The following is a 27019-nucleotide window of genomic DNA, read 5'->3' as shown; positions in this document are numbered from 1 at the left end:
AGTGTGTATTCCATTGCAATCAATTTCACTACATTTGATTTAGAGTCAAGATTATATCTTCCTTGATTTCATTCATGTCTATAAGCACCATCCTCATGAGAAACTTGAGATGTTAGTAAATGTCCATGGTGTAAATGTATTGTTAGTATTGGCCTATATTGTGATCCATATCAAGAAGCGAGTCTGCCACCTCTACAAGAACCCCTATATCTATCAGAGTGCATCTTTCATTGGCTAGCTACCTTTCCACTTGGTTGATCTCCTACTATACTAGTTGGGGGATCGGGTCTCTATAACATGTGGCTAAGCTTTCAGCTTGAGTTTGGGCTCTAGAGAAGCCTATTTCTTGATGGTATGTAGCACTCCAACACACTCTAGCCCTTTTCCTAGGCATGGTGAGAGACCAAGAGGAGAAAGGAGTTGTAATGTGAGAAAGAGACTCTGAGGATATGAAAGGGGAGTATCTCAACCCCGAGAGCCAATGCACGTCACATGGATCAGGTCTCTATAACATGTGGCTAAGCTTTCAACTTGAGTTTAGGCTCTAGAGAAGCCTATTTCTTGATGGTATGTAGCACTCCAACACACTCTAGCCCTTTTCTTAGGCATGGTGAGAGACCAAGAGGAGTAGAGAGTTGTAATGTGAGAAAGAGACTCTGAGGATATGAAAGGGGAGTATCTCAGCCCCGAGAGCCAATGCACGTCACATGGATCAGGAGCGACTCCAATATCTATTTCAACTATAGGTGTAATTTTTTGGACAAATAGGTTTTCAAGAGGGATAACAAAAATAAATAGAATCATTGCACACTTAGGCGGCTTCCTTGTTAGTGGCTTAGTTGTATTTGGGTGTTGGTTGAGAGGATGGTGCAACAACCTTCTAAATTGGAGATACACAATAGGGAAGGCCACAAATAGTTGTATTTGTGTGTTGGTTGAGACGATGGTGCAACAACCTTATAAATTGGAGATATGCAATAGTGAAAGATAAAATGCAATGAGATGGGATTTTTTCTGTAGTATTGGCCAAGGAAACGACTTAGCTATTCTAGCTTTTTCTAACTATCGTTTAAGGCGATAATCCACCAGTACCAATTGGAAATCCATCGAACCATGTTGGAGAAAGAGTCAAAGACCTTTTCTAGAAGTAATAAGATCATTCTCACCCATGAACTAGGCTATATGAGGTATTTCCCTCTCAGCACTCAAATCCAAGGTGAATTTCCTATTGAATTCTTGTTAATGAATGTCAACTAGGTGAGGATACCTTTCTAGCGAGACACCACCATGAGAAAAGTACCATCAACTATAAAATCACACTAAAAATATGTTGTACATTCCCAAAACACAAACGATAGAGCTTTAGAGAAGTACCATCAACTATAAAATCACACTAAAAATATGTTGTACATTCCCAAAACACAAATGATAGAGCTTTATAATAAATGCCTCGCACAAGTGATAGAGATTTGTATTAAATTTCAAGCAATCCCTCCAAGTGGTGTATTGTGGTGACTTCCCGTTTTAACTACAAACTAACCCCAAAAAGGAAAACAAACTAACCCCAAAAAAGATGCCATAGATAATTCACGCTGAAAAATTTTAAAAAAAATCTATTTAATTTTTGGAAATATTTAATTTATATTTTTTCTCTAATCTTTTTAAAGTTAAATATATATATATATATATATATATATATATATATATATATATATATATAAAATACTGTATAATTTTTTATTATTATTAAAAATTTATTAAAATTTTAAAATGATATTTCTTAATTCCATGTTGGTTTAAAAATAAATGTTAAAAAAAACAAATGTAAAAATACAACATGAATGTAAAACCACTAAGCATAGACGATCATAGACTTCCTAAGCTAGCTTTAAATTCCAGCCAAAACCACCTAAGGCTCAATCGGGGGTGGCATAAAGACACAAGGGCCTGGTTAAACTATTGGGAGATCAACGAGAATGATGCATTGCAAGACATAAATAACATTAAAGATATTGTTATTTCTAAGTTCAAAGAAAAAATGTGGTGTGAGAAAGATTTAGCGGGTAAAAGAAAATTAAGTTATTATAAGAAGGTCATCAACCCCACCCTAGAAGATCAAAAGTATCTCTCTATTTTAACTAGCTCAAAGAAGAAAATTAATATAGCAAAAATTAGAACGAATTCTCATGAGCTCCATAGTGAAACTGGTGGTTGGGTAGTTCCTAAAACGCTCCATAGTTCGTTGGGTAGTTCCTAAAACGCTCCATAGTGAAACTGGTCGTTGGGTAGTTCCTAAAACGCCATGGATGGAAGGGATCTGCCATATATGTGAGAATAAGAACATCGAGGATGAAAACCACTTCCTCTTAGAGTGCCCCGCATACAACCACATTAGATGTCAGTTTCACAATCTTACCCTTTTACAATGTGAAAATTATAGTGAGCTCGGAAGGCTTCTCTCCAAGCTTTTTGAGCATAGGAATAAAATCTTAAATCAAATTAAATAATTTGTTTTAAGGTCCGATACACCAATGTTTGGTCTCAGGGGAAGTTAACCACCACCATCATCATCATCATCATCATCATCATCATCATCATCATCATCATCATCATCATCATCATCATCATCATCATCATCAAATTATAAAAAATACCATGAAAATAATAAAAATCTATTAAAATTTTAAAATGATATTTCTTAATTCCACGTTGGTTTAAAAATAAATGTTAAAAAAAAACAAATGTAAAAATACAACATGAATGTAAAAGCATTTGCAAATTATAAAAAATACCATGAAAATTACAAATGTAAAAATACAACATGAATGTAAAAGCATTTGCAAATTATAAAAAATACCATGAAAATTTTCATGGTACCTTTAACCATATAAATATAATATGGAAAACATTTTATAGATTTTTAATGTGAAATTAATAACCTTATACATAATTCTCCTATTTCTGAAATTAATAGCTTTAATACAAACTTCTCCTATTTCTAATTTCCATTACTAATTCCTTTGCTCTTCTTACATTTTAAAATTTTATATCCAAGCTATCAGATCCATTGGTGACCACTGCTCTTAGCGTCCATAACTCTCGGCTTGATATTCTGAAGAAGGCTTGGATAAAAACATTCTGAACCATCGTACCATTCTGGTAGTAGAGGAGACCTTAGAAAAAGCTTAATATAATCTTAAAAAATTACGTGTACATCACAACTCTTAGGTAATAGTGCCATCTCTGCCCACTTGCAGTTCAATTTAGCCATATGCATGTGTGCATGGTATAGCAGGGCATCGCGCCATTATTACGGTCGATGAGGTGCGATTTTTTTTTTTCCCTGTGTACATGTCCGGTCTGATCATAGGGTGAGAAGTCATGTAAAATCTTGTCATATAATTTCATGGAATCTCGATTGGCCTGTGTCTGGCCACCATCTACATTTCTCTTATGGGGAAATCAGAATCTATAAGGATTAATTTATACGAAGGCCACTTGGTTGCTTAACAAATAATACACTTAACAATACTGATATGTTAATATTTCACATGACATGTCAATACTTCTACAAAGAAAAAATTTAGAACTAATATTCGTAAACATATATTCCTAATAGCACTAGCATGCCATTATTCTTATTATATTCGGATCAACTCTGACATTCCAATATTCCTATAATTCCAACTGGTTTACTCGTGTATAATAGATTTTTGTGCATCAACTGCAACCAAGAAGCATGGGAAATATAAGAGAAGTTTCAGAAACCATCTTCCTAGAGAAATATAGGCGTATTTCCTATTTGCAGACCTTCAGTACATAATACAAAAAGCCCGTTAAGGTAACGATGCCTTTTCCTTCTTAGAAAAATGCCAAGTAACTGTATTTGAATTTCAGATAATCTATCCATGAATTTCAGTTGATGGGTATAATATTTCTGTCTCATAGAAACAAACAGATATTTCAATTGCTTCGTCTTGTGAGATAGCAATAAAATGGGTGAGGGAAGCTGACACGTGGAATCAACTGATTGGCAACCACCAAGTTTCCTAGCATTGAGAATCGACGAGCGAGGTGGTCCAGATCAACTTTTGATCAGAATCACCACTGTCAAGCGTTCTACAGCTCTTACCTCAGAGGTGTTTGACGTACTGGAAAATGAGAGCCTTGGCGTTCTCCATTCTCGTAGATCCTCCACCAAAGAGAACGTTCTTCATAGCATCCAAGTCAAGGTAGTATATATAACTGCAAAATCCTTCCTCAAGTCATTCACATATTGTGTTAGACACTTCCACGCTTTGCCTGCATCGATCAAAATATTAGACGACTTTATGTCACGGTGAATAACCGGCAGGAAAGCGTAGCCATGCAGGTATTTGAGACCCCGGGAACCTTGAATAGCGATCGTTACTTACCTGACCCAATCCAATTTCTTCTTCGACTTCCCATGTAGGTGCTCGTACAGGGTACCGTCGGCCATGAACTCGTAGACCAGCAATCGCTCGTCATTTTCCTCACAGTACCCCAGCAGATTCACCAGGTGCCAACGTGCATAGGATGCAAAAGAGCAAGACCTCCAGGATGATGGCTAAGCCTGAGTCGAAACCCACATGAAGGCATCCATTAACGGAGGCGATCTCTCCTTGGTTGTGATGCACTATTATTAGCGGTGGTATAAATGTCAGATTTTCATTAGAAAGAGCACACTAAAAATAGCCGTCTCGGATTAGTTGGATCAGGCAAAACCCCCAGAGGCGTAAAGTTATGAATTGCAACTAATAGCTGTTTTCAAATCGATTAGTTGGATCAGGAAAAACCCCAGGCGTAAGTTATGAATTGCAACTAACTAATAATTGTTTCCAAAACTATTTTCAAATCGTACGACAGATTCTACTTCAATCGTCTGAAACTAAAATTAATGGTCTAAAATGGCGCAAGTGGCATGGGAGGGGAGTTCTATTCATTGGGAAATGCCTTACTAAGTAATAATGAATAAAACGAGTCAATCACACATTACATTATGGGAGGGGAGTTCTATTCATAGGGAAATGCCTTACTAAGTAATAATGAATAAAACGAGTCAATCACACATTACATTACTGCTCTTTCAAATGCTATGTTGCAGTTTTTTAAAACTACATAACATAGTAAATACTTTTCAAGTTTACACAGCAAATAAAAATGCATTTCCCTAAGCAAATTGAAAATATGTCAATATTGGCCTTTAAGTAAGCAATCAAAGAAATATGTAAAATGAGAAATCCATATGTATAAATTTGCCTTTTGGGGGTGAATGTTGGGATATCTCTGTGTTCAATTTAGAATTAACACACATCTTTTTTAAAATAAAAATAAAATATACAATGTCCACTATAATAAAATAAACAAAATGAATATGCATATTTAGTTAGTTTTAATTAAAAGTATTATAAAATTTCAATAAGTCCAATGGTCACTCAATAAGTTGTTTCCCAACAAAACATGAGGGAGGTGTTTCCATATTCAAATTACATTTAAAAATAATTAAAATAATACATATATTAACAAATTAAAAATAATAATAAAAAATCAATGTGAACCAAAATAATATCATCAATTTCCACCTTAATTTTACATCAAATAATAATAATAATACTAAACTTTTTAGGATGAGGAAGTCATGTAATTCTTTTGCAACTTAATCATGAGTTAACAAATAACATGTGAAAATAATATTATTAATACTATATGATGCATTTTTTCTTGTGTGAATCATAAGTAAAATATTTCAATGTATATATTAAACGAGTGTTGTAAGAAAATTGATATATGAAATGGAAAAATTTATATCCCAAATTTATTGTTATTGTTAAACATTATAACTTGTTTTGGTTAATATTATAATAATAATGATCAACAAATCAATTACTAGAGTCTCAAATCCCCAAGGCTAATAAATATACTTGTAACATTTTAAATAAATGAATTGAAATAAAGTTAAAAAGAATCAAACTGCTATATTAATTTTTCAAAGTGTCTACTATTGAGTTGAAAATGATTTAAAATGGAGACTAATGAATTAATATGATTTTGGTTGCGTATAAAGGATAGTTATATGAGGATCTATTTATTTGGAGGTGATTGATGTTTTAATTAAGTGGTTTGTAAAAGGAAGGGATTTATGATATGGTTTTAGGATTATTTAATTTTTTAAATATAATTTAAATATCTAATATTATAATATTGAGTTGAAAATAATTTAAAATGGAGACTAATGAATTAGTATGATTTTGGTTGCATATAAAGGATAGTTATATGAGGATTTATTGAGTTGGAGGTGATAGATATTTTAATTAAGTGGTTTGTAAAAATAAAGGATTTATGATATGGTTTTAGCATTATTTATTTTTTTAAATATATAATATTATAATAATTAATATTTTTTTGTTAATTTAAATTGCTTTATATTATTAAAATAAATTTAGAGATATATGGCTGTTACATCTAGTTAATTGAGAATTATTTGAAGATTTCAAAAAATAAAAGATAACCACAATTCATTAGTTTCCTAAATATCTTAAAATACAAAAATAAACCTAGCCACTAACCTCACAGTAGACATGCCCTTTATTATTATTATCATTTTTTTTAATATAAAACATATTAATATTAATACTAAATACTATGTTTATAGTTCTATTGAGACTTTTGTTTAACCTTTAAATATCTAGAGATATTAACTTCATTAAGAGAGTATGTCTTCTTCCATTAATTTTGCGGTTCAACTTTTAATTTTGTATATCGTAGTTGGCACTCTGGATATCGTAGCTACCATTCTTTTCCTTTCATCAATCATCCACAGAGTTTAAATGTCCACACATTTTTTAATAAGCTTTTTAGATTAAGAAATAAACTATAAAATGTCAAAGTAATGAATTATATAAAATACAAATAATTTTGGTAAGATTTTAAATTTTTTAAGCATAAAGGAAATGTATTGATTATCAAGGAAATTTACACTGCATAAAATACAAATAATTTTTGTAAGATTTTAAATTTTTTAAGCATAAAGGAAATGTATTGATTATCAAGGAAATTTACACTGCATAAGGATGTAATTGGCGATCCATTGACGACATAACACAATCCCAACTATCACTAACAATATCTCATAAATGTATAAAAACTAGTGTTTTGATGTTATTGGTGTCCATGCCATGTTTTCGAACTATTGCAATTTTTAACAAGGATTGTAAGCAATTGTAGTTCCTGTCATTTGCAATTTTAAACAAGGATTGTAAGCAATTGTAGTCCCTGCCGAATGACAGGAGATCGAGACAAGTATATATTATGTGTTATAATTTACAAGCATGCATAGTTTTATTGGGTTATTGCAAGAAAGATTTAAAATTTTAAAATTTATGTGCCTTTATAGTCATCACTGCGGAATGATAGGAGATCGAGACAAGTATATATTATGTGTTATAACTTACAAGCATGCATAGTTTTATTGGGTTATTGCAAGAAAGATTTAAAATTTTAAAATTTATGTGCCTTTACAATCATCATTCAATTTACAGGATTGCAGGATCTATAGTATAAACAGAGACAACTTTCAGAGAAACACAGAAAAAAGAGGAGACACTCTCATTGGTTCCGTTTTCACCTCCAAAATAAAAAGAATTTGTTTTCAGATTATTATAGCTTCCATTGCAATCCCATCAATACAATTGTAATAGCCTGTTTTGATTGCCATTGTTGCTGGCCTGGTATTTCTGTTTATAATTTGTAATAACTTAAAATCCTTTGATTTCCATTATTGTTGGCCCAGTCTAAAGCATTAAGGATTTCCATTATTGTTGGCCCAGTCTAAAGCATTGTATCCGCAGCTTGATGTCGCTGCAAGGTGGACATACTTTCTGATCAGAGATTTTGATAAATTGTATTGTGCTTCAATTGGACAATAAAGTTTGCTACAACAAATAATGATTCAGAGATTCAGATTTATTTAGAGATTTTTTTGTTTATAAGAATGTCTTTTCAAAATTTTCCGCAGAAATGTTTCTTAAAATAGGATCTCAAAGCACTGTTGAGTCGATGCGTAGACTTGGAGGGGTTTTAAACATTTTACACCTTATAATAGTATTAGGAGAAATGAGCTTTGAGCACGTTAAGTATACTAGCTTAATTTGGTAAATTGAAATTGGGTTTTGAGTTTTAATTCATTCCATTCGAAAATACAAAAATACTGCAACAATTACTTTTGTGTACTGTACTTGCAGCGATGAGATATCTCCGGTTATTGCATGTCTTTCCTGTGTGAGCAAAGAGGTTTTCTTATTATTTCCTGTGTATTGATGCTTTAGGATTATTGTTGCGTATTGATGCTTTTGGAGTTTTAATGGTGTGAATCTAAATTTACTTTTGTGTATTGTAATTGCAGCGATGAGCTCTCCCCCGTTATAGTTGGAAATAATTAATTCCTACTTGTCTATGGTTGTAATTTTCTATTTGCTGAGTTTGTTGCTACATAATAGGAATAAGCTAGAATATAGTTTCTCCTAGTTTAGTGTGTGGTTGAGAGAATCTCTCAACAACACTGGTCTAAGATAGCATTCCTATCTTAAGAATATTGATTGTATAAAAATGTGTGTAATTTCCTCATTCAACAATTAATAGAATATATTATTGAGTGTCTTTAATTTTATCTTGGTATCAGAGCCCGTGAGGGCCTGGCCCCTCCTGGGCTTGGCATAGAGAAATAAACTACTGTGTTTGTCCATCGACTAGGGTTCTGGTGAGCTGGGCGATGTTCTGGTGAGTGGAGTTTGGAGCGGTCTATGCCGCTGCTTCATTCGTTCTTGGGCATTAGGCATTGATATTTGTTGTGATCAGTTTTTCAATTGTGTGTGAGCTACTACCCAATAGCTTGGGAGACTCCATAGAGTGTGACCTAAGCCTCAAGACCCGTTTTAGCGAGGTACTATACATTGGATGTGCTTGATCGATTGCTGTATGGAGAGACAGTTGATGAGGCCACTTAGAAACGCTGAGTTCTCGAAGGCTGGCTATGATTTGCTGTCAGCGGAGGTGTGGGAGTGCTGGTATCCGTGGTGCCTGTGCGTGTGATAGGCCACCATGCCATCATTATGACGGCAACCCCAAACCACGCAAAGGTAGAAGATCCAATTTGGTGGAGCGATCGTGGTGTGGTCGAGCGTTCTGAGGAAGAGGGAGATCTGTAATTTTATCCTGGAATCGGTAGGAGTTCTTGCACTCTACAGGATTTGAAACCGGGTTGATCTCAGCCATAGGAATAAAAGTTACTTTAGTCATCTCGGAAGAGTTAGATCGAATACTATGGTGGTGAAATTAACCGAAGAGCAGATTTCTGAGTTCAAGGAGGCCTTCAGCCTCATTGACAAGGATGGCGATGGTTGCATTATGACTAACGAATTGGGGACCGTGATGCGTTCCCTGGGACCGAATCCCACAGAAGCCGAGGTCCAAGAAATGATCAATGAAGTCGATGCCGATGAGAGAGTGGAACCATTGACTTCCCGGAATTTCTGAACCTCATGGCCCGAAAAATGAAGTACATAATTTTAGAAGAGGAATTGAAGGAGGCTTTTAAAGTTTTTGATAAGGACCAGGATGGCCTCATCTCTGCTTCTGAGCTTTGACATATCATGACAAGTTTGGGGGAGAAGCTCACAGATGAGGAGGTTGATGAAATGATCAACGAGGCTAACGCCGATGGTGATGGAGTTGGAGACCATGGTAGGATCGCTGCGGAGCAAAAACGTAGAGGCGCGGATCGGGAGCGCCGAGGTCATCGAAAGGATGACGACGGATGAACGGGTCGTGTGGCAAATTTTCTCAGTCAACGGACTAATTGAAGGTCGGGTGGAAATGTTGAGAAGCCCTCTGGCTGTAAGGGCGGGTTTGAAGGCCCTTCTGGCGGTTTGCTCAGTTGGAAAGAACTGCGCCGAGGCCGTGGAGGCAGGGGCCGTTTGAAGGATGCCTAATTCAGGCTTAGTGCTGAGCCAATAGCGCCAAGGGAGTCGAGCGGATCCCTACGCTGGTCCTTTGGTTTTTTTCAGGAAATTGAACCGGCCGGAATGGCTCGGATCCAGGTCCTATAAAGGCTCAAGAGGTTGGCCAGGGACAGTGCCTGGAATGCAATCTGCATCTTGGATGAGGTGAATCATCATCAAGTTTGATGACCTGAGAGTAGCATAAATGTGTATGGCTTCCATTATGTAGCAGAGGCTGTATGGCTGTTGGGATTCGAGCGCTGCTAATTAGCATCGCAACGTGGAGAAGATCGGTGTTGGTAGAGGATTTGCGGATCTCTGGATCAGGCGGTGGTGAATCTACCCATCGTAGAGGAGCAGCAGCTTTGTGAGTCTGCGTGCAGACCTATCACTGTTGAGATTTGAGTGCAGTGGAAGCTCATTCCTATCACTGTTGAGATTCGAGTGCAGTGCTGGAGTATCCTTTCTTCAGCAAGTCATCTTGCGATTATGATGATGTATGGAGCCTATGCAGCAACCCGTAGTGTAGCTGTTTCAAGGATATTTCTTCGTTTTTTATTGTTTGGAGTTCTTTCGGTGTCTATGTCTTATTTTTATGTGAAGGCACTTCAACAACCAGTGGATGCATCAGGAACATTATTATGTTGGGCGAGGACTGTATGAGAGGCCAAGTGACTACTTCAGATATGTGCTTTTTTGGTTGGTGGTTTTCGGTTGCAAGTTTTCTTTTGCTTATTTTCTTGAGATAAAGCCATTGGTAAAGCCGACTAGAATAATTGTAGCTGAGAAGGACTTACGGTATTCATGGCATGATTTTGTCTCAAAGAATAATCATAATGCGTTGACTATTGCTAGCCTGTGGGCACCAGTTCTTGCTATATATGTTCTAGATCTGTATATTTGGTACACAGTTTTATCTGCTATTGTGGGCGCTCTTATTGGAGCAAGACAAAGACTTGGAGAGATACAATCATTAGAGACAGTCCGTAAGCGTTTTGAAAGCTTTCCAGAAGCTCATTAGTGGTGCCTTCGCTTGGGACGCTGAGTCGTGGTGAACCCGCTTGCCTGTGTGGTCAAATCGTAGGTACAGTGTGAGGGTTGTTGGTGACGGGTTGAGTACATTGCAGAGGCATGACACTGCAAGTTTTTAGAGCTGGAATGGTGTTCAATGTTGCACTTGGGCTTCATAATTTATCAGATTGCAAATATAGAGAAACTTGATGCTTTGTTAATCTGAATTTTATTTTTTTAATGTCTTGGAATGATGGATAAAATTATTGAGCCTTATTGAGCCTAGCTAACTCAATGTAGGCAAAGTTATTTTGTTAGAATTTGCAACCCTAATGAATGACAGGATAAGAATGGAGTTCCAAGTTCTTTAAGCAGACAAGGATGCCCAAGATGTGAACAATGAACAGATGAGGCAAAGCAGCAGTGACAACATTTATGGTGGACAACAAAGTAGATTTTTCTTTGAGTTAGTGTGGTGTGTGGAATAGACTCCCTAGCATGTTATTGAAATAGTCATTGTATGTACCCAGAAACTCCAAAAATGTGGAATCAGATGTAAGAATTTTAAAGGCATCTGAAAGTTCGTGATGATCTTAAAACCACTTTGTAATGGCTTATGGTCAGCCTGAAACCATCTTTTGTAACTGAATGTGAGGGTTGGTGGTGAGCCAGAAACCATCTATATAGTCTTTGTGACTGAAGTGCCTTTGTGGCCAGCTTGCCTTTGTGGCTGAATCGCCTATGTGGCTTGAGGTGCCTTTGTCGCTGGAATCATGGATGTCAATGCATTGTTTGACAAGCTTGCCTTTGTGGCTGTGTGTACACGAGAGCTTTGTGCTCAATTGAGCAGGTGGACTGCAGAACGCCTGGCTCGGACTCAGATGATTTTTTCTGAGTAGAAGGGGATTGGCGTGTTTTTCGTGCTGACAGTAGCGCCAGGAAGGCCAACTGGCACGTCTGTTAGGCCATTAATCGCGCCAATGGGCGCGGGTTTTTCGTTCAGGATCACGCCAATTCACCTTCAAGGGGATCCGCGAGATCAGAGAAGTTGTGGATCTGTCCGAGGGTGGCAGATTGTGTTTTTGGAGGTTTTGTACATGGAATTCGCCTGATGGTGGTGGATTTGACTATCATGACAAGTAGTCATTGAGGGGGGCAGTTGGAAATAATTAATTCCTACCTGTCTATGGTTGTAATTTTCTATTTGAGGAGTTTGTTCCTACATAATAGGAATAAGCTAGAATATAGTTTCTCCTAGTTTAGTGTGTGGTTGAGAGAATCTCTCAACCACACTATTGTACGTCTAAGATAACATTCCTATCTTAAGACTATTGATTGTATAAATATGTGTGTAATTTCCTCATTCAACAATTAATAGAATATATTATTGACTGTCTGCATGTCTTTCCTGTGTGAGAAAAGAGGTTTTCTTATTATTTCTTGTGTATTGATGATTTAGGATTATTGCTATGTATTGATGCTTTTGGAGTTTTAATGGTCTGAATCTAAATTTACTTTTGTGTACTGTACTTGGAGCGATGAGCTCTCTCAGGTTATTCCATGTCTTTCCTGTGTGAGCAAAGAGGTTTTCTTATTATTTCCTGTGTATTGATGCTTTAGGATTATTCCTGTGTATTGATGCTTTCAAATTATAACTTGTCTTGAGAAATGATTTTTAATTTACAACGATGATTCCAGATTATAGATGATTTTTTATTATTGCATGTATTTCTTCGTAGGATGCAAAACGAGTTCCTGTGGTACGAAAAACCAGACATTGATAAGGTGGAGATGGAATAAATAATGCTAAGAAGATGAGGAGATGTCCTTGAAATAAAGTAGTGCAGTGGCAACAAATTGCTATCAAAATATATTTCAAGTGGCACAGAGCTATACACTTTGGATAGATGCGAATTGACTATTCCAGCACCCTGAGCTCCAGAAACTTTGGGTATAATTTACCACACTGAATTCAGATTTTATTCCTCGTGGGCTCCACCACTAGGCATCCAAATTTTTCTTAAAACTTAGAAAGCAAAATAGCAAGTAAATCTAGACTTTGGTTAAAAGGTTTTTTGATCTGCATATTCAACACCCTGACAATAAGACTTTGAATATAAAACTTGGGATTAAAAAAGAAACATTAAACATTGAATATAAAACTTTTGATAAAAATGAAAAACATCGGTTAAATGCACTGGTCAACTCAAATTAATAAAGATTCAAAGGCTATGCGAATGCTATAGTCCTTGTGTTGCCGTATACATGGACTAATAACATGTATAATCCCTTAGACGATAGTTATATTTGGCTTGATTTTGTTTTGAATAGACACATACCGGAGGAAGCTTATGAATTCCCATCATCCATGGACAAGGGTAAGGAGATAACACTAGGGACTTGGAGGCTTTATTCTCATTCTGAAAGGCAATTAAATCTGACACGACTAGAAAACTATTAAACTGGGCTACTGAGAGCTCAAAGAACGTATGCATGTGGAATGGTATTTCGTGCAGACAACACACGAGAACAGTGGTTGCCATCATATTCCTCAATTATAGGGTGGGAAGGTACCCTTTCAACATATTTTGGGAACCTCTTGTTATTGGGCACTTTGCATCTCTTTCCTATAATATTTGAGAGAGGATTTCATTTGAATTTTGACAACTTAAACAACTACTTAAATATTACTTGACCTCCCATTTATTTCGTAATGGGTTTTAATCTAAAAGCTTTGTCTGATTGCATACACCTCTAGTGGATTCAATTTCCGTATGGCTTTTGAGAGGGACCATCCAATAGGATTTAGCGGTGAAAAAGGATCATTGCATTGCAAGCCTCTAGTTGGTCTGACCTTTATACATTTTTTCTTTGAAATGAAATCACAATCAAAGATTTGAACTTGTGTACTTATTCAGATTTTTCAATAATGTTTGTTATATAAAATTTTTAGATAATTGGATAATTAGTCTAGAGTAATTGTTTAGGAAGATGCACATGTATTTGTCTTTTCAAACAAATGCAATAATGACAGTGTTTTAAAGGTTCCCATGCTATTGTAATCAAGTATACTCCAAATGTTTCAAATGTTCATAATTGTAAATTCTCAAAACTTGTCATGGTGAACATATTGTTAGATAAAACTAACACCATAACAAACAAACTTGAAATATCATTTTAGATGAACACATTAACACCTATGAAATTATTATATTAAGTAACTTAATAAGATCCTTGATCAATTTGACGAATACAAAAAACATAGGAACATGATCAATTTGACAAATACAAAAAACATATGAACAATTGACAGAAACAAAACCCACTGCATAATTTAAAATTCTAAGGTCATTGAAAAATTGCTAGGTACTTGCAAAATCACAATCACTCCATTTTCTATTAAATCCAACTGCTTGATATATTTAAGCCAAGATTCTAGCCCTAGTGACCAAGAGGTGATCTGATGAAAATTGCTATAGAAGATGCAAATTTTGTTTCCATATTCCCATTGAGAAGCAAATTGGATACAAGGGGCCCAAGAATAATGAACAAAGAAAACTAACCGTCATTAGAAAGTCTTTGTCTATATTTCCATTGAGTATTAGTTGAAGGTTTGATGAAAGAGTCAAATTAAAAAATATTGACAAATACGTGATTAGAAGGACAAAACCAAAAACAAAATCTACATCCAAACTGGGAAACATATTCTAAAATTGTAAAGCTAGGGTTGTTGAACATAACTGCCTCACCGAGCCATATAGTATACATCTCGAATTTATTTATTTTGGGGGAAGCTTCTTTTCCTTGTCATGTTGTTTTAAATACATGAACAAAATATTATTATTTTTTATATCCTAAAAACGTTATATATCCTCTTAGGTAAATTAGGTGTATGTATTTCCTTCTTGTTCTTATTCGATTTGTAGGTTATTTATGTGAGTATGAGCTATTTTGAAGGATTTTAGCTTGAGGTGGGGGAAGCTTCTTTTGCTTGTCATGTTGTTTTAAATACATGAACAAAATATTATTATTTTTTATATCCTAAAAACGTTATATATCCTCTTAGGTACATTAGGTGTATGTATTTCCTTCTTGTTCTTATTTGATTTGTAGGTTATTTATGTGAGTATGAGCTATTTTGAAGGATTTTAGCTTTAGGTGGTTTTTGTATGAAGCTTAACAATAAAAAATTTGCACAAATATTTAAAAACCATAGCATAAATTTTGCAACTATATCTAGAAATTATGTGAAAAAAAATTTATGTAGTTATCCACATGGAAAAGAGGCTACGATAAGACCTTCAAAGTTATGCTCCATTCAAATGTTTAATTTTTTTCCCAGTAATAATAAAAAATTAATATAATAAAGAAAAATAAAATAATTCAAATTAAACTTTTCTATATTTTCATTTTCCATTGTGAGAGAAATCTATAATTTATGCATCTTAATATGGAGTTGAAATATCACATTTGAAAAGCATTTCTTTTTTTTCAAGGGAGACCATCATCTCCTTTAGAGGGTGAACACAACAATATTTTCTATATCTTTCCTTTCCATTTTGAGGGAAATGTGTAATTTATTGAGCCTGGGTGGATGGCTTTCACACCGCCCAGCCGAGTTCAAATCCTGTGGAGAGGTTGTAAAATGTTGTAAAAATGTGGAATATGAGTGGGTCCTACCGAAGCTTACAAAAAAAAAAACATTCATTCTTCTCAACCACTTGATATAATCCCAAATGACTAACTTTTAAAAAATATTAATAACAAAAAAAATGTTTAATGTAGGTTATAAATGAGATATTTCAATATGCATGCTAAGTAAAATATTTTAACATCAAATGAGAGAGAAAAAGTGAGAAAAGATCCTATTCTACTAATAAATACTTTCTAATTCAAGGTATAAGGAAAATTTGCAATTCTTTCAATATCTAATATAAAGCTGACATATAACCTTTTAAAAGATATTAATAACAAAAATAGTTCAAATATATCTAAGAGAGAGGATATATGTTCTTCATATTCTCATGTATTAACATTTTATATTTCAATATCAATAATGATATATTAGATAAAATAAGTGTTTAAAATAAAAAGTTTCTAAATTTATTATATCATAAATGTTTGTAATAGTAACCAACCGCTGTAGTTCATTTATAAAATAAAAAATAAAAAAATGGAAAACTAATAAGCCATAGGTTCTAGTAAATTGATAAAAAATAGGTGAAAAAAAAGGGTCGACTGAAAAACCCTAAAAGGAAAAAACTAATAAGCCATAGGTTCTAGTAAATTGATAAAAAATAGGTGAAAAAAAAAGGGTCGACTGAAAAACCCTAAAAGGAAAAATGTTATATTTTTCTTACGGGTGAAAAATAGAGCATAGACTCGATATCTTGTATTGGCTAGATTGTTCTTTTATTGTATTTGTTAGCTTGATATTTTGTTATTATTGTGGTTTATAAATATCATTGAAACCAATTTTTTTTTTTTAATGAAATTAATTATTTTTATATATTAAGTTATTTTTTAAATAATTATTCTTTAAATGTTTTAATTCTATCCATTAAAAATTTAATTATATTATAATTTTTGAAATAAGCCAATTTAATATATTTGAAAGTTCAATACATATAAAAATACTTTAAATTTAATAAAAACTTTACTTTTATTTTTATAATATTTAATAAAAACTTTACTTTTATTTTTATAATATTTATTTTTTATTTAGATTAATAATTATGGAAATATTCTTAATATTTTAATTTAAATTTGTAAGTTGTATAAAATGTTAAAAAAAATATTCAATGACTTTAATATTTAAATAAATTTCAAATAAAATTATAATTATAAAATTTATTTTGTTTGTTTTTTTGGAATGTATATGTTCTCGTTTCTATAGACAACCTCCAGGTTGAAGAGAGGAGTTAGTGCCTAGGATATCAGAAAGTGCCTTAGGGATAGATCCGTCCTTTTCAAGAATTAGATAAAAACTCATGAAAACTGGTCTAATTACCCTACCGAGAGGCGAATTCAATATATACATAAACATTATATCATTTCCAAGAGTAAATGTTTAGATCTGGTGGCCTACACAAAAAGAATGCAACATGATTGGTCATTGTAGTGAAGGCAAAAAGAAGAAATATAAGGAAGAAACCCAGTGCATGGGGCTGGACAAACATAGAAAATCACGCTTACTTGCTGAAGTTATCGTTGTGTTGGCATGTTGGTGGCAGGCGTGGTTTCTCTACTCTAGAGAGGTGAATGAACAAGGTCGGGGGTGAGCGCTGGCCCCCCCGTAATCAATCTTGGTTGTTGATTAGCTAATTGTGCCTATTGACTTTGAGATTCCGAGGGATAGCGGTAGCTTATCCACTGCGCTAGTTTATCCCTGGAAGTGCTTTCTCAGACATGGCAGACTTGGGAATGATGGTGATCCGCTCACTAATTGCTTGTCAGTTACCTATTTTCACTTAATGGTGGGGTGGACTCCTTATGCTTAGCCTTTACCTATTTTCCGCCATAGGACCGGTCTTCGTGATCATGGTCAAAGCTATTGGGTGCTTAGCCCTAAGAGGGACCTTTTATTTTTTTAACAACTCCTCATCGCTAGTCACACCTCTATGTGAGGAGACAAAAATCTAGTGCCAAAGGTCGAAACTTCCTGATTCTAGATTTTTTGTTTAATTGCAATTCTTTAAAGGTTACGGGTTTCAAGATCTGGGCCCTTATTGCTGTCGCACTCCTGATCTCAATTTTTCCACTAGAACCTATGACTGCTGCTAAGATCAGAGGCCCCTTTAACTCGACACATCCCCTTTGTGTCGTATTGCTAATCTTTAAGGTTCCGCCCATCAAGATTAGCTGGCCAGTAGGGTCCGTTCGACCCTATATTTATTGGTTGTCACTCTGTCCATTGTCAATGTATCCCAACACTCTGCAACCCGACACTACCGCTAATTAAATTCTTCAGACTGATCCCTCTGGGATGATGCCACCATGATGTCACTCCTACCACATGTTGACCTCTGAGTGGTGACACTTGTCATTCAGAAAAGGGCCAATTGGATGCCCATAAACACCATATTTTCATGCCACGTGTCCCCCTCCTATTGGATGGTGCTAGTGTCATAGTCCTTTTCTTTCTCAGCTAATCACAAGTTTCCACCTTTATTTTCTTCGAGGAGGGAGAAAGGGCCCTCCAAGACTTGCTTTTCTACCTTTTCCCTTTCTAATTCAAATTTGGTCTAACCATACTTTTTCTTTGTTTTTCTTCCAAAACCCTCTGGGTCGGCTCCCCTTTCGTGTGCTGGATCTTTATTTTTCTTTCAGGTTATCACAGTCGGGTGGGCTCCACCTACTCTATTCCATCCTTACGCTACAACTCTTGCACCATTATTGAAATATCTGAGGTGAACTCTTTGAGCTATCATCATCGGGATGATTCCATCCTGATCCTCCTCTCCCAATGCTTAATTTTATTCCTATTTGACATTTCGTTGGGGTAGGCATGTCGGGTGAGTTCCACCTGTGACCAACACAATTTTTTTCTGCTGTGAACGTGTCAACCACGTCTATCCGTTTACGTGTAGAGGATCTTCCAGCCTTACTGTTGAATTTGGCACTTAGGCCAACTTTGGCTACGTGCTAAAGGCTCACCCAAATGCCTTTTAGTTCTACAATCTTTAACTTGTGGTTACCAACTTTGACTGGATCCATGTCACAATTTGGGAGGCCATTTTTAAAATTTTGTATACCACTAGAAATCTCTTCTAGAGAAATTCCTAGGTAAATGATTCTGATGTGGTCTTTGAGCACATCTTCTACCAGAAGAATGGCTTCAAAATCTGTTATTATTTTGGCACTAGTCCTCCTCATCTCCTCTTAAAATTCCCCCTTGAATATGCCTTGGCCTTTCTTTTATTTTTTAATCTCAGTTTGTTTTTCTAGAGTTTTCAACCCCTCCCTTCATATAAGAACAAATTTCCTTTGCTATGTGAAAGAAGAAATGGGAGGATGAGCACGTTACAACATCAGCTCTGACTTGGGACATTGCCTTGCATGCAAGGTGCTAAGAACTTGTAGACTAGTAGTCTTCACCATTGGGAATGGAGTAAAAAATATATTGAATATGTAAAACCAAAAAATCTCCCCGGAAATTGATTTGCTGGGATTCCTCTCCTCATAAAAAATAAAATGAAGAAGTATAACTTCTAAAAGTGGGAAATTAAATTCTCACCCAATGAGAGTATTTATGTACAATTCCTACTTATGTACAAGGCTCAATTCAGTCGAATGAATTCAACTTTCCAATGATACCATCCCAACATCTGGGTGTTGTACCTTATGCCTTTATGTTGCTAGAATTCAGAAATCAAAATAAGCATGCACCATGTTGAATTTTCAGGTAAAACATTTAATATATACCCCATAATTGAGACCTGTTATTGATCAAAGAAGGATGCCATATAGTCAGCTACTATATCATAGAACTGATGAGAAAAAATTACAGTGTCCTCCATTTCTTGAACAATTTCTAGACATAAATATTTATGTAAAGGGAAACCGTAGAAATTGCTTGGCTCTTCAACTTTGGGATATTCTTGTAAAAGTTGTTTCTAGTAATATTGTATCCACTTGCTTGTAAATATATCCTTTTGAGAGTCTACAACAATTTCATCCTCCCCAAAAGAAGAAACTGTCTTTATTTGTTGGGAATCATTTTCTTCTTGTGGTTGTATTTGGTGTATGATCCTACCTTGTTCTCCATCTAATGGATGTAATTCATAAATTGGAGGTTCTTTGTTAGCCCCATTTTCATCTTCCTCTTTTTTTGCAACTTCCCATGATTGAAATTGTTGTGGTTCTACAACACCCAACTTCCCATCCGAGCCATACAAATCATATAAAGGAGAACCATCAAATTGACATAAATAAGATCTATGAGGGTTTGCTTGCAGCTTAACAATGGGTCCTTCTTCCTTCTCTTGATTGTTGGAAAAAACTTCTTGATGCAGGTTCATGTTTTCTTGGACATGAGCTCTACAAATATCTTCAACAACATCATTAGTCTTGGAAATATTTTTAACATTAAAATGTTCACAACAATATTTAAACAGAGAACTTGGTGGATATAATCTTTTGCAAAAATCATTATATGCTATGTGAAATCTCTTCAAAGAATATATGTTGCCACGAGGTAGGGTTTTGTACCAAAGCCTACCGTCATTTTCCGAGGAATACATGAAAAAAATCATTTTCACATCTTCATGAGCAATACCTCGTTGCTCCATGTGTTCATGAAAGTCCTTAAGGTGTTGTGTTGGGCTTTGATTTGCACTTCCACTGAAATTAGGAAAATAGGTATACCATTCTTGAGATGGAGGTATATGATGAGGATAACCAATGACAGAAGAAAAATCTTGGGGGGTGAATTTGTTGGCCAAGAATACAGAAAGAGTCATTTTGAAACCCCTTTAGGTGAGATATCTCAACCCACGCTTCATTTGCTCACCAAACAAAGGAATGCACAAATTTCTAACTACAGAAATATATTCTAACTTGTTACCCGATAATGATGCCACAAGATGTTTTCACTCCTAGAGACAACCCAAGGGTTGAGGAGAGAAGTTAGATCCTAGGACATCTTAAAGTATCTTAGGGATAGATCTGTTCTGCTAAAAAATTAGATATAACTTATGAAAACTACTCTAATTACCCTACTGAGAGGTAGATTTATTATACACATAGAAACTATATCATTCCTCAGAGTAAATGTTTAGATCTAGTGGCCTACACATAGAGAATGCAACATGATTGGTTGTTGCAGTAAAGGTGGAAAGAATAAATATAAGGAAGAAACCTAGTGCAGAGGGCTACACATACATACAATCCTATGCACTAAATCCCAATACATACTAGAGCCATCAAAAGATAAATGAAATGAGGTGCATAAATTATGGAACACATTTTAAGGATTTAAACTCAATGTCTCACAGGTAATATCTACTATATCTCAATGCAGGTAAATCTTCAATCTCATAGGTACCATCTACTATCACATAACATAGGTAAATTTGCAATGTCACAGGTATCGCTAGCTACAAAATAACATAAGTTAATTTGTGACTTAAGAGTGACTCCAACAGCTACAATTACACAATTTTTGAAGAAGAAAAATACACATGAAATGAAACACAAAGGTAGAACGCACACTACATATCCAAATCCTTGAAATCACGAGAAAAATATCCATTAATATTCAAGAATGAAATACATCTCACAAGCCCAAACTTGCAAAATTTTCAAAACAATTATAGTCTTTGGAATAGGAAAATAGAACTGCAGATACTAAGTTCCTATTCCCTTTTATAGGGAGAGAGTCCAAATAAACAGTTACAAAATATACTGAATGCTACAACTATCTAAACTTCGTAGCTGTCTGAGCATGCGAATGGCCTAGCTGTCCTAATGATCGCCTAACAAATTTTGGTTCCTTCTTGAAATGAAATATTTACAAAACATGAAAAAAATGAGGTGTCATAATTGACACTCCAAAATATGTCCATTATTTATTCCTATGATTTCCTAAGGTGGACTTAGGATCCATTATCTAGGTTCATGGTCAGTTGATGATTGGGCTATGCCTCTGCCAGTGTATTCCTCCCATGCTTACCTACAAATTCACTTGTCTTTTTTCCCTCTAACTGGTCAAATTTCCCCTTTTTTGGAGTTGGCCCTTCTTCTATGGCATTACCCTTCACCCATCTGGATTAAAATCCATGGTGGGCAGATGTGATTTGATGTGGTGGCAATGGAGGTGCTCTGCACTGGCTGAGGGTTGAACATGGTCGAGCACATGATGGGTGACAAAGGACACCCTTGAAATAAATTAAAATCAAAATAATAATGACAAGAAAGTGGTGACCATATAGGAGAGGGAGTATGGTGGCATGACATGTATATGGGAGACAAGTGGATCCATGGGATTTGAAGAGAAGTGAAGGAGGGAAGGCCCTCAGTCCTACAAAAATCACGTTGACTTACTGAATTCATTGTGTGTTAGTGTGTTGTTGGCGGGTTTGAACCCCCTACTCTGGTGGGGTGAATGAACAAGGTAAGGGTTAGGCCTGACTCCCCCATAATCAGTCTTGACTATTGACCGATTATTTCCGATTGCTCACTTTTACTTTCTGGGGGCTAGTGTTGGCTTATCCACCGCACTAGTTTACCCCCAAAAGTTCTTTCGTAGACCAAGCAGACTTGGGAATGATGGTGATCCACCCACTAATTTCTCATTGGTTACTTGTTTTAAGTTAATTCTCAGGTAGACCCCTTCTGCTTAGGCTTTACATGTTTTTCGCCATAAGACTGGTCTTCATGACCACGCTAGAAGCTATGGGCACTTATCCCTTTTGAGCCCTTTTATTTTATTAATAGATCCATGGCATTGGTCACACCTCTACGAGGTGACCAAAATCTAGCCCCAAAGGCTGAAGCTTCCCGATTATGGATTTTTTATTTAATTGTAGTTCTTTAAAGGTTATGGGATTTTGGGATCTAGGCCCTTATTCCCGTTGTGATCCTAGTCTCAACTATTCAACTAGAAACCATGCTTGAGGCTAAGACCAGAGCCCCCTTTAACTCGATGGATCCCCTTTGTGCCATATTGCTAATATTTTGGGCTCCACCTACTGAGATGAGTTGGTCAGTAGGGTCCACCCAACCCTTTGTTTATTGGTTGTCACTATGTCCACTAGCACCTTGTCCTGACACTACCACCAATTGAATTATCGAAGATGATCCCTTCAGGATGAAATAACCATGTGTCACTCCTACCATATGTTGACCTCTAATTGGTGACACTTGTCATTCAGAAAAGGGCCACTTGGGTGCCCAAAAATGCCATATTTACATGCCGCATGTCCACCTCCTATTGGCTGCTACTGACGTCATAGTCCTTTGTTGTCTATACCAATCATGGGCCAACAACTGTCTTCTATTGGAGGAGAGAGAAAGGGTCCTCTGAGGCTTGTTTTCCTACCTTTTCCTTTATTAATTCGTTTTTGTTCTAACCAATTTTTATTTTTATTTTTTTATTTTATTTATTATTTATTATTTATTTAATTTTATATTTTATATTTTATTATTTGTTTATTTATTTATTTATTTATTTTATTTATTTATTTATTTTATTTTATTTATTTTATTTTTTTTTTCAGTAAAAACCCTCCGGGTCAACTCCCCTCTATTGCACTGGCTCTCTATTTTGCTTCTAGACTATCACAATACAGTGGGCTCCACCTGCTCTATTCCATCCTAACGGTACAACTCTTACACCATTATTGAAATCTCCGGGGTGAATCCTCTAGGGTACCATCGTCAGGATGACGTCATCTCGATCCTACTCTTCGAGTGCTTCACTTTAATCCCATTTAACATTTTGCTGGGGTAAGCCCACCGGGTGAGTTCCACCTGTGATTAATAGAATTGTTTTCCGTTATTAATGTCTCAACCACGTCTTCATGGAGCTTTGTGTAAAGGATCTTCGATATTTGATACTGAATTTAGCACTCAAGCCAACTTTGGCTATGCGCCAAAGGCTCACCCAAATGCCTTTTAGTTCTGCAATCTTTGACTTGTGGTCACCAACTTTGACTAGCTCTATCTCGTGATTCGGGAGGCCATTTTTAAACTTATGCATACCACTAGAAAGATCTTCTAGAGCACTTTCTGGCTAAGTGAGTCTCATATGGTTTCGAGCTCATATTCTGCCAAACAAATGGCTTTAATCAACTGTTATTATTTTCACTAGTCCTCCTGATCTCCTCTTCAAATCCCCCTTTGAATATGCCTTGGCCTTGCTTTTCTTTTTTAATCCCATTTTATTTTCTTGGAGTTTTCAATCCCTCCCTACATACAAGAACAAATATCCTATGCTATATGAAATAACAAAAAGGAGGACGAGGAAGGTACAACAATACCTTATTCTCTATTCTTTATTATAATTTGTCTAAAAACCTTAGGCTATATTGATTAATCACAACTTTAATAAAGACCATTGATCAAATTGATTGGTAGAGTAATCAATGAGATGATCATGTGGACAATAAATCGATCAAATCACAAAGTAAGTGATTGGATAGTAGATGGGTTGACATGTAGAGCATTTTACTAGATGGTCAACTGAACAATTGACTAAGTGGTTAAGCATGTGTTCAACTAGATGGTCAATTCAATTGGGACAAATGGCTAACAAACAATACATTGTGTATTTGTCAGAATCAATTACAATCATGAAATATTACTTATGGACCAGAACAACCCTACTCAAAGGAAGTTGATTAGATCTAGAGATTATGGTGCCAAAGTTGATGATTCTAATATAGCTTAGTTATATACAAATAGTGCGTAGTTCGATCTGTATTGCTTGGCTCCATGTTGTTGACTTGTTGATTGTAACTTGGTTGAGACTAGATCTGTAAAACATCAAAGGATGGATTCCAAGATTGATCATGCTATTTTTAATTGGCTTAATTATGATATCTAGGCACTGGATATGGAGACTTTACTAAAAAGAAAACAACTTTGGAAATACACGAATATTGTCATTCCATATCTAAAAGATGGCTAAGTGAAATTGGTCATTGATAGGAAGGAAGATGAGGCCATTGGGGTCATTATGATCCACATTTCTCAATAGATTTACTTTCATACATGCAATATTTCCTATCGTCATGAAGTCTAAAGGAATCTCAAGAATATTTTTGATAAATTTGATGAGGGCCAAGTTACGTCGATAGAGAAATAGTTGATCTCTCTTGATCCCCATTCCTTTAAAACTATTGAGGAAAAATTGATTTTTGTTAAACAACTACTTTTGAAATTGGGCGAACGTGGGAATGATTTTTCAAGGAAAAAAAGATAGCTCATTAAATCAATCTTGATGAATTTGAGAGAACCTTATGATGTTTCTTATTCCACATTTTTTACTAATTAGAGGTCACATAAATAAGATGATAAAATTTGTACCTTTGATACTCTTTGTTTCTTGCTAATTAAGGACCAAGAAAAGTTGCTTGATGAAGGGATAAATAATTAGCCAATGAATCAACAAATGAATTACATATTTACCCTGTTGCTCCTCAAACCCATCAGGTCTAGCTATATCAACACATTCCCCCTTAGCTATAACAGTAGGTTTTTGAGTCTCTTCTTGCAGATTTGCAATTTGAACGAGACGGTCAATTTTTTTCTTACCCAGTGAAGTAAAATCCTCTTCTTATTTTGTCTTCTATTCTGTTACCATCCTTCAGCCTACTGTAATTTCTCTAGTTCTTATTTAAGATTTGGTGTAACAACCGATATTTCATATGTAGAGGGGCCTTCTTCTGCAAACTTCTCCTGCTTTTATTTGTCATGTTATTCCTCAAACTCATCAAATCTAGTTGTATCGACACATTCCCCCTTAGTTATAACAATAGGTTTTTTAGTCTCTTCTTGTATGAAAATTAATCACACCCTTTGCCTAGGGGTTCTTCCACCAATTGGCCTTTTCACTTTCCTTTTCTTCACTTTTAGCTTTTCTTATACTCTCTTAGTCCCATTCATGGGTATTCACTTTCTGAGCTCTAATTTCGGGCACAATTGTTGTTCAAGCAGTTTCTTCCTCCAACACATCCTCTACAATCAAGCACCCTCTTCATCTTTCCTCTGATGAATCACTAGACACCACCATAGGTTCTTCTATATGACCCTTCTTTCCTCACGTGGATGAATTAGGGGTCATTATAATGGAACTCCATCTCTCATGGTTTCGTTGACCATTCATAGGAGGTGTATCATCCCTACTCTGCTTAGAGGTTACAGTTGTCTTTCTCCTAGAAAATCTATCAGTTTTAGCAACATGTGTTGTTTCAGCATTGGGTGCTACTTCAGTAATTGGTGTTGTTTCAATGCTAGGTGTTGGTTCAACATTGGGTGTTGCTTCAACACTCTCTTCATGGTCCTCATTTGCACTAGCACAAGGTGTCATTATCAAACCATGCCACGATCTCCCTTGTCTCTGTAATGAATGCATGATGATTAATTTAATGAGTGAATTGTTAGTGAGGAAAGTTTCTGGATGGTTTTTCCATTTCACATCCTTTGCCATGTGCTGTAATGACTTCAACAAGTAGTACGGTAAATTAATCAACTACCTTATCCTTTGGTGTGCTAACAATTGATTTTGATAATTGAAAATAATCCTAAAATGACCTCACAGGTAATGAATATTTGGATGAAGAGGGCTAAGGGTGAGGAAGAGATGTTCTATAAAAAACCCTACCCTTGGGACTAAATTCTTCTCCCTCTTGTAGTAATATGGCATTAGCTTCAGGATTGGCCACTTTCCTTGACAACCACTATTCTCCTGTCCCAGGTGACCCTATCAATTTTGTGATAAATTCTTGTATAACAACAATTCTAAAGCCCTTGACCACAAACTGTTGTTCAACTAATGCTATGGGAAATTATAAAGAAAACAATTCATTGAAACGATGTAATTTTTCAAAATAACTCAACCATCTAGCCCTTCAAAAATTTTTATTTCTTTTGAATGTTGTAACATCACATTAACAGAGTCAAGTTCATGTCTTGCCACAAATACACCCATAATTGCTCACAAAACCACTATTCAACCCTGTTAGGAACCTATTATAGAGATGATTCAACCCACACAAATGCTTACTCAGGGAAGATTGTCAAGGTGTTGAAATTATCGACGATTACTCCTCGTTATTACCAATTTAGAAATTTTAAATTAAAAGGAATGTATGAAAAAGTGCATTGATCTTCGGATGTAACAACATGGATAATAAAGAAAAAAAATAACAATGATGAAGGAATATGAGTACTAATGGTGGCAGTTACATCGGTTTAATTGTAAAAAGTAATGGTGTCAAAATTAGTCTAATCATGCAATATTATGGCAAAGTGAGGTATCTATTGATTGG

The 27019-nt window shown here is 35.4% G+C and overlaps 1 pseudogene; it reads left to right on the top strand.

The window, feature by feature from the left end:
* Positions 1-9339: 9339 nt before the first annotated feature.
* Positions 9340-18892, top strand: LOC149251001 (calmodulin-like; annotated as a pseudogene).
* The last annotated feature ends 8127 nt before the right edge of the window (positions 18893-27019 follow it).

Source organism: Pinus tabuliformis, chromosome 7 (assembly GCF_031772625.1).
Source record: "Pinus tabuliformis cultivar Carrire ecotype Pingquan chromosome 7, CPIR1, whole genome shotgun sequence".
Classification (NCBI taxonomy): Eukaryota; Viridiplantae; Streptophyta; class Pinopsida; order Pinales; family Pinaceae; genus Pinus; species Pinus tabuliformis.
Note: the sequence above shows the minus strand (reverse complement) of the source record. Positions and strands in the feature narration are given on the sequence as shown.